At 44.8% G+C, this 10,032-nt stretch overlaps 1 non-coding gene across 1 annotated transcript; it reads left to right on the forward strand.

The window, feature by feature from the left end:
• The first annotated feature begins 2,837 nt into the window (after positions 1-2,837).
• On the forward strand, positions 2,838-2,912 carry Trnat-ugu (transfer RNA threonine (anticodon UGU)). The gene has a single exon. It is a non-coding gene; the product is annotated as a tRNA-Thr (tRNA).
• The last annotated feature ends 7,120 nt before the right edge of the window (positions 2,913-10,032 follow it).

The following is a 10,032-nucleotide window of genomic DNA, read 5'->3' on the forward strand; positions in this document are numbered from 1 at the left end:
GTATCGGCGAGGACCATTCGCAACCGTCTCTATGAAGCTGGGCTACGGTCCCGCACACCGTTAGGCCGTCTTCCGCTCACGCCTCAACATCGTGCAGCCCGCCTCCAGTGGTGTCGCGACAGGCGTGAATGGAGGGACGAATGGAGACGTGTCGTCTTCAGCGATGAGAGTCGCTTCTGCCTTGGTGCCAATGATGGTCGTATGCGTGTTTGGCGCCGTGCAGGTGAGCGCCACAATCAGGACTGCATACGACCGAGGCACACAGGGCCAACACCCGGCATCATGGTGTGGGGAGCGATCTCCTACACTGGCCGTACACCACTGGTGATCGTCGAGGGGACACTGAATAGTGCACGGTACATCCAAACCGTCATCGAACCCATCGTTCTACCATTCCTAGACCGGCAAGGGAACTTGCTGTTCCAACAGGACAATGCACGTCCGCATGTATCCCGTGCCACCCAACGTGCTCTAGAAGGTGTAAGTCAACTACCCTGGCCAGCAAGATCTCCGGATCTGTCCCCCATTGAGCATGTTTGGGACTGGATGAAGTGTCGTCTCACGCGGTCTGCACGTCCAGCACGAACGCTGGTCCAACTGAGGCGCCAGGTGGAAATGGCATGGCAAGCCGTTCCACAGGACTACATCCAGCATCTCTACGATCGTCTCCATGGGAGAATAGCAGCCTGCATTGCTGCGAAAGGTGGATATACACTGTACTAGTGCCGACATTGTGCATGCTCTGTTGCCTGTGTCTATGTGCCTGTGGTTCTGTCAGTGTGATCATGTGATGTATCTGACCCCAGGAATGTGTCAATAAATTTTCCCCTTCCTGGGACAATGAATTCACGGTGTTCTTATTTCAATTTCCAGGAGTGTATAAACATTGTGTCATATGCTGTAGTATTAATTTGTCCACTCCAAGAATTCAATATTAGACAAAACTTGTTATCAGATACGTATGGTTTTAAAACATTCTCAAGAAATGTTCTGTAAATCGCATTCGTTAGTTTACCGGATTTGGAGCAGGTAATGCAAACATTTTTCAACGAGTCGGTTAAACGATTGACTTCTATAACCCGAGGACCAAAGGTAACATTCGTTTCTTGTAAACACAGGAAAACCTTAGGCAACGCTTTTCCAGAGGTTGTGATGGCATATTGCGCCGTGTAGTTTGTTTTTACTATCAGTTAGTGTTAGTTTGTTTTTACTACCAGCTACGACAAGGGTTTGTTTTTCTCCCTTATGCGATAACGTGCGTCGAATGGTCACCCGATACTCGCATCCTGTTTGGTCGGTGGTGACCACGTAATCACGATTAAAAACTGTCATAAGTGACGCCGTTTATGTGCCCAAGATAATGATGCAGCAAACGTATAACCCTTGTTGGCCGTATATTGAAGCGCTGCACCTGCAGCCCACTCCTGAAATATTCTCGTTGTTACATTCTCGCCCGCATCTCGTGGTCGTGCGGTAGCGTTCTCGCTTCCCACGCCCGGGTTCCCGGGTTAGATTCCCGGCGGGGTCAGTGATTTTCTCTGCCTCGTGATGGCTGGGTGTTGTGTGCTGTCCTTAGGTTAGTTAGGTTTAAGTAGTTCTAAGTTCTAGGGGACTTATGACCACAGCAGTTGAGTCCCATAGTGCTCAGAGCCATTTTTTTGTTACATTCTCGTTACGTCAACGAGATTCGACAGCTCGGTCGTATGTCCACTTATTTATCGCCTGGTATTTGTCGTATCTTGTCCCTCCTTTAACGATATCACTTTCCCACAATTTAAAGTTCTTCTTCCCTTTCAGGGCTGTTGTTGCTCCATTCTTTTGCAGTGTTTGTAAGTTCCAGTTTGGATGATTCCTGGCTAGCGCTACCGCCTTTACTTTTACTTCAAGGGCCATAGTTGAATCGTTTAGTAACCGGTTCGTATTACTCATCGGGAACAGATGAAGCACATATTCCAAGTGTCGTGGAGATTTCCAAAGTGTTATGACCATTTTGCGATTCACCGGGATATCTTCCACTGAATCACCTTCTGCTTCGTCTTCATGGTATAGTGCTTCATAATCAACTAAAGTCATTTCGTTCGCCAGCTCCAAAAATCGCTCGACGATAGCCGCTCCTAACAATCTGGAACGCCAAGAAACGGAACTGCCTGCTTCCTGTAGTGAACTGATAATGCATCTGCCTTGCAACACTTTTACGAACCAACTTCCTGCTTGCCATCGCCTGTGACAGGCTCCCAACTGTGAAATGATAATTAAATGGACACCCTAGCTGCAAACAGGCGTTGATGTACTTCATTGGGGACATGTTGAAAATGTGTGCCCCGACCGGGACTCGAACCCGGGATCTCCTGCTTACATGGCAGACGCTCTATCCATCGGAGCCACCGCGGGCAAAGAGGATAGTGCGTCTGCAGGGACTTATCCCTTGCACGCTCCCCGTGAGATCCACATTCCCAACATGTCTACACCACTACATTCGTAGTGCGCCTAATAGATGTTTGCCCATCATACTCATTACTCGTGGCAGATTAATCTACCAAGTCCCGTACGAGTTCGGGCATAGCGGTTCGTTCGCACAAGAAGGTCAATGGCCGGGAAGCCATATTTTAACTATATATGACGGTAATATCTGTTCCCGAAAGAACAGTTACTGTGGATGACCATGCAGCTCTGCTAGAAATGAAATGATAATTAAATGGACACCCTAGCTGCAAACAGGCGTTGATGTACTTCATCGGGGACATGTTGAAAATGTGTGCCCCGACCGGGACTCGAACCCGGAATCTCTCACGGGGAGCGTGCAAGGAATAAGTCCCTGCAGACGCACTATCCTCTGTGCCCGCGGTGGCTCAGATGGATAGAGCGTCTGCCATGTAAGCAGGAGATCCCGGGTTCGAGTCCCGGTCGGGGCACACATTTTCAACATGTCCCCAATGTAGTACATCAACGCCTGTTTGCAGCTAGGGTGTCCATTTAATCATCATTTCATTTCTAGCAGAGCTGCATGGTCATCCACGGTAACTGTTCTTTCGGGAACAGATATTACCGTCATATATAGCTCCCAACTGTGCATTACAGCGCTAGTCGAAGGGTGTACATCCTCCATTATTCAGATTATGCACCTGAAAGACGTGACACAACAAACAATAACTAGTTGTTCAAATGCGTGTGAAATCTTATGGGACTTAACTGCTAAGGTCATCAGTCCCTAATCTTACACACTACTTAACCTAAATTATCCTAAGGACAAACACACATACCCATGCCCGAGGGAGGACTCGAACTTCCGCCGGGACCAGCCGCACAGTCCATGACTGCAGCGCCTTAGAAATAACTAGTTACTACGGCATAAAGAGACGAGCTAATTACTACAAACTACGTACAGTACACGTCGTATGTTACTTACGGAAGAACGCTGTATTCATACACAAAACGTACTTCATTCGGCGCACTAACGATGGAAAAATCATTACATGTATCGGCGAGGTTCGCGGCAGCCTAATGACGGAAAACAACTCTTTCCGACTGACTTCTACATGGCTCGTGCTGGACACCTTCACTCTTCCAGGTTCCCAACTATGATATGACGAAGAGGCCACCGGGACAACGTAACTCTCCCCGCGTGCGTTCTGCCCCGTGCCCCGCTCTAAATCTGTGATCCCTCGTGATGAATTCGCAGCACTCTTACTCGTAGTTGTTTTCATGTGACAAGGCTTAAAAGTTTAATACTTTACAAACCCACTGCGTTTGGGAAATTAGTTTGCCTGCCTTATTATTATCATTCCTTATTGATTTACTTACGTTATTAACCCTCCTATGCCTGTCAATTGAGATATGGAAAAATAAAAACGAAAAGAATAACATTCGCCAGGTTTCTTTGAGATTCGTACCCAGTTTTTCCGATTCCCAGCCAGTTACCTTGGCCGCTGCGGTATCGGCGCTGTCGGCGAAAAGCGTTTACCATCTGGCTATAGAAGCGGCAGTTGTAAAAGTTTCTTTTTCCGATTTCTGGAAAAGTTTGCGTTTGCGGACCCCACACCTGTTGAAGAAAAATGCTCTATTTACAATTATCTGTCGATCCCTCCAATTTTGAGTTGTTTGCTCGTCATAACCTTTAGGGGTGATTTTCTCAAAAACGCGGGGGTGTTGACCCAAAATATCTTAGATTCCTTCGATTTAGGTTGTACACAAGCGACCTGCCAAATTTGAGCCGAATCGGTTGGCCGTGTCTGAGGCCTTCCCCTTGTAAGAGGTGCTCTGGTTGTCATGTGCAGCATGCGTGTGGTTCACGGGGCTCTAAGCACTATGGGACTTAATCTGAGGTCATCAGTCAAATGGTTCAAATGGCTCTGAGCACTATGGGACTTAACAGCTATGGTCATCAGTCCCCTAGAACTTACAACTACTTAAACCTAACTAAGCTAAGGACCCGTGGTCAATCTCCGACCATCTATCCAAGAGTATACAACAAGCGTTCTGTTGGTTTCTTTTTAGGGGGGACATTTTCAAAGTTCAATTCGATACCTTAACCTTACCCTCGTTCAAAGGTGGCCTTAACCTCATTAAAGTACACAAAAAATGTGTCACCCTGCTCTTAAATCGCATCAGGGAGGAGTTTCGTACCCGGAGGACCAGTATCATCACAAACCTCATTCAGCGGTGGAAGCCTCATAGCCTTGACCCACCCGTTAATATCGCCGGCATTCCACTTTCTTACCGACATGTGTGACTGTACTACATGGAAATGAGCTACATTCGACACAACATCGTCGATAACGGAAGCCTGACGAACAGGAAACTTTATGGCCTTCTCATGACAACAAACCACAGGAATCGTCTCGAAGAAAAACATCCACATACACATTGGAGTATAGTATGGCGGAATGTGCACAGCGACGTGTTACCGTCACGCGTCATAGCCGACTGGTATCTAACAGTCAACGATAAAGTAGCAAGGAATGAAAAGCTACATAAAATTGGCCTTCATCCAACGCCCAACGGTGACGCATACGGGAGGGTCGATACGCTTCTTCATAGGTTCACGTGCGGACATGCAGAAGAAATTACTACATTTCTTCGTCAACGATTGTCGGTGATAGACCGTACGACGCCCTGTGGTGTAGATCTTTTAGAGATCATTCAGCCACAAAAACTGAGATATCCACGAGCAAAAAACAACGCTGCAACGTGGATCATGGGCCACACAGCATCGTTTATTATGCAGAATAGGCATGCTACTTTCCTCGGCTATTATTCTTACATAGATATTGAACACTTTAAAATGAGACATCATTGTGACTACAGGAGGACATTTGGAAATATGCTGAACATCAGAATTAACGGTTAAATGCTTCAGATACAATATTTCGGATAGCAGAGGTTGCCAGTGACCTGTATGTATGAATCCCATTTGCTTCCTGGGACTTCAGTTCTTGTCGGAATTTTACGATACTATTCAGATGCTCACCAATGCAGAAGGCATTTTTTCTTTCCCATTTTCGTTTTCACATTTCCCTTCTCTCGCAGAGCAGCGGAGCAACTTTCCTTCAACTACGAAGTGATAGTCTTTTGTGCACCATAAAAATTTCCGTTTACTACTTCGCTCAAAAAAAAAAAAAAAAAAAAAAGAAAGAAAGAAAAAACCTCAAGAAGACATTTCATTTCTTATATTGCGCCACGGCAGCCTAGAAAAGATATATACTTTGTTCATCCTATTCTTATTACAAATTGGAGCAAATGTTTACTTTCCTTCCATATGAAGAAAAGAAAAGTTGCGTAACGGTAAGCGTCGCGCAAAAAAAAAAAAAAAAAAAAAAAAGTCCGCTAAGTCTGTGTTGAAAATAAAAAAAAGATGGTAGAGCACTTGCCCGCGAAAGGCAAAGGTCAAAAAATAAAAAAAAATAAAGTGGTCTAGGGGTAGCGTCTTTGATTCATAATCAAAACGTCTTCGGTCCCGGGTTCGATCCCCGCCACTGCCTAAATTTTGATAAATAATAGGCATTGGCGGCCGAAGACTTCCGGCATAAGAAGTCAGCCTCATTCTGCCAACGGCCTTGTCAAAGAGGGCGGAGGAGCGGATAGAGGTTCAGGGCACTCTCTTGTCCTAGGAGTAGGAAATTGCCCCTAAAGGCGGAAGAATCAGCAATGATCAACGACATGAGGATGCAGAAGGCAATGGAAACCACTGCATTAAAGACACGTAACGTGTATCCACAGGACATGTGGCCTGTAATTGAAGAAGTGTCATGATGATCTCTCCATTGGCAAAAGATTCCGGAGTAGTCCCCCATTCGGATCTCCGGGAGAGGACTGCCAAGGGGGAGGTTACCATGAGAAAAAGATTGAATAATCTACGAGTCGGGGCGTGGAATGTCAGAAGCTTGAACGTGGTAGGGAAACTAGAAAATCTGAAAAGGGAAATGCAAAGGCTCAATTTAGATATAGTAGGGGTCAGTGAAGTGAAGTGGAAGGAAGACAGGGATATCTGGTCAGATGAGTATTGGGTAATATCAACAGCAGCAGAAAAAGGTATAACAGGTGTAGGATTCGTTATGAATAGGAAGGTAGGGCAGAGGGTGTGTTACTGTGAACAGTTCAGTGACCGGGTTGTTCTGATAAGAATCGACAGCAGACCAACACCAACAACGATAGTTCAGGTATACATGTCGACGTCGCAAGCTGAAGATGAACAGATAGAGAAAGTGTATGAGGATATTGAAAGGGTAATGCAGTATGTAAAGGGGGACGAAAATGTAATAGTCATGGGCGACTGGAATGCAGTTGGAGGGGAAGGAGTAGAAGAAAAGGTTACAGGAGAATATGGGCTTGGGACAAGGAATGAAAGAGGAGAAAGACTAATTGAGTTCTGTAACAAGATTCAGCTAGTAATAGCGAATACACTGTTCAAGAATCACAAGAGGAGGAGGTATACTTGGTTGGTTGGTTGGTTGGTTTGGGGAAGGAGACCAGACAGCGAGGTCATCGGTCTCATCGGATTAGGGAAGGATGGGGAAGGAAGTCGGCCGTGCCCTTTGAAAGGAACCATCCCGGCATTTGCCTGGAGCGATTTAGGGAAATCACGGAAAACCTAAATCAGGATGGCCGGACGCGGGATTGAACCGTCGTCCTCCCGAATGCGAGTCCAGTGTCTAACCACTGCGTCACCTCGCTCGGTTAGGTATACTTGGAAAAGGCCGGGAGATACGGGAAGATTTCAATTAGATTACATCATGGTCAGACAGAGATTCCGAAATCAGATACTGGATTGTAAGACGTACCCAGGAGCAGATATAGACTCAGATCACAATTTAGTAGTGGTGAAGAGTAGGCTGAAGTTTAAGACATTAGTCAGGAAGAATCAATACGCAAAGAAGTGGGATACGGAAGTACTAAGGAATGACGAGATACGTTTGAAGTTCTCTAACGCTGTAGATACAGCAATAAGGAACAGCGCAGTAGGCAGTACAGTTGAAGAGGAATGGACATCTCTAAAAAGGGCCATCACAGAAGTTGGGAAGGAAAACATAGGTAGCTGCGAAGTAACCATTGGTAACAGAAGAAATACTTCAGTTGATTGATGAAAGGAGGAAGTACAAACATGTTCCGGGAAAATCAGGAATACAGAAATACAAGTCGCTGAGGAATGAAATAAATAGGAAGTGCAGGGAAGCTAAGACGAAATGGCTGCAGTAAAAATGTGAAGACATCGAAAAAGATATGATTGTCGGAAGGACAGACGCAGCAAACGGGAAAGTCAAAACAACCTTTGGTGACATTAAAAGTAACAGTGGTAACATTAAGAGTGCAACGGGAATTCCACTGTTAAATGCAGAGGAGAGAGCAGATAGGTGGAAAGAATACATTGAAAGCCTCTATGAGGGTGAAGATTTGTCTGATGTGATAGAAGAAAAAACAGGAGTCGATCTAGAAGAGTTAGGGGATCCAGTATTAGAATCGGAATTTAAAAGAGCTTTGGAGGACTTACGGTCAAATAAGGCAGAAGGAATAGATAACATTCCATCAGAATTTCTAAAATCATTGGGGGAACTGACAGCAAAACGACTATTCACGTTGGTGTGTAGAATATATGAGTCTGGCGATATACCATCTGACTTTCGGAAAAGCATCATCCACACAATTCCGAAGATGGCAAGAGCTGACAAGTGCGAGAATTATCGCACAATCAGCTTAACAGCTCATGCATCGAAGCTGCTTACAAGAATAATATACAGAAGAATGGAAAAGAAAATTGAGAATGTGCTAGGTGACGATCAGTTTGGCTTTAGGAAAAGCAAAGGGACGAGAGAAGCAATTCTGACGTTACTGCTAATAATGGAAGCAGGGCTAAAGAAAAATTAAGACACTTTCTTAGGATTTGTCGACCTAGAAAGAGCGTTCGACAATATAAAATGGTGCAAGCTGTACGAGATTCTGAAAAATGTAGGGGTAAGCTATAGGGAGAGACGGGTCATATACAATATGTACAAAAACCAAGAGGGAATAATAAGAGTGGACGATCAAGAACGAAGTGCTTGTATTAAGAAGGGTGTAAGACAAGGCTGTAGCCTTTCGCCCCTACTCTTCAATCTGTATATCGAGGAAGCAATGATGGAGATAAAAGAAAGGTTCAGGAGTGGAATTAAAATACAAGGTGAAAAGATATCAATGATACGATTCGCTGATGACATTGCTATCCTGAGTGAAAGTGAAGAAGAATTAAATGATCTGCTGAACGGAATGAACAGTCTAATGGGTACACAGTATGGTTTGAGAGTAAATCGGAGAAAGACGAAGGTAATGAGAAGCAGTAGAAATGAGAACAGCTAGAAACTTAACGTCAGGATTGATAGTCACGAAGTCAATGAAGTTAAGGAATTCTGCTACCTAGGCAGTAAAATAACCAATGACGGACGAAGCAAGGAGGACATCAAAAGCAGACTCGCTATGGCAAAAAAGGCATTTCTGGCCAAGAGAAGTCTACTAATATCAAATACCGGCCTTAATTTGAGGAAGAAATTTCTGAGGGTGTACGTCTGGAGTACAGCATTGTATGGTTGTGAAACATGGACTGTGGGAAAACCGGAACAGAAGAGAATCGAAGCATTTGAGATGTGCTGCTATAGACGAATGTTGAAAATTAGGTGGACATCAAAAGCAGACTCGCTATGGCAAAAAAGGCATTTCTGGCCAAGAGAAGTCTACTAATATCAAATACCGGCCTTAATTTGAGGAAGAAATTTCTGAGGGTGTACGTCTGGAGTACAGCATTGTATGGTTGTGAAACATGGACTGTGGGAAAACCGGAACAGAAGAGAATCGAAGCATTTGAGATGTGCTGCTATAGACGAATGTTGAAAATTAGGTGGACTGATAAGGTAAGGAATGAGGAGGTTCTATGCAGAAACGGAGAGGAAAGGAATATGTGGAAAACACTGATAAGGAGAAGGGACAGGATGATAGGACATCTGCTAAGACATGAGGAAATGACTTCCACGGTACTAGAGGGAGCTGTAGAGGGCAAAAACTGTATAAGAAGACATTGGAACACATCAAGCAAATAATTAAGGACGTAGGTTGCAAGTGCTACTCTGAGATAAAGAGGTTAGCACACGAAAGGAATTCGTGGCGGGCCGCATCAAACCAGTCAGTAGACTGATGACAAAGAAAAAAAAAAAAAAAAAAAAAACCTTGGGACATCACACACATCCACGACCGAGGCAGGATTCAAACCTGCGACTGTAGCAGCACTGCGGTTCCAGATTGAAGCGCCTAGAACCGGTCGGCCACAAGGGTCAGCGACCATGTGTGTGAAAGTGGCATATTAATGCTCTGTCTTGTGGTTGGATGAGCTTAGGATAACAGTGCTTGTGGATATGGGTTTTCTGTAGATGGAGCATTCATGTTGGTGGTTGTTACTTGTAATTCTAAGATCCAAGAAATTTAGTTTCTTGTTTTTTATCCTATTTCCATTGTGAAGTGGATTTGTGGGTGTACCATGTTGTTGTTACTGTGTAGCTCTTCTATCCTGTTATG

The sequence above is a fragment of the Schistocerca nitens genome, chromosome 10 (assembly GCF_023898315.1).
Source record: "Schistocerca nitens isolate TAMUIC-IGC-003100 chromosome 10, iqSchNite1.1, whole genome shotgun sequence".
NCBI classification, from domain to species: Eukaryota; Metazoa; Arthropoda; class Insecta; order Orthoptera; family Acrididae; genus Schistocerca; species Schistocerca nitens.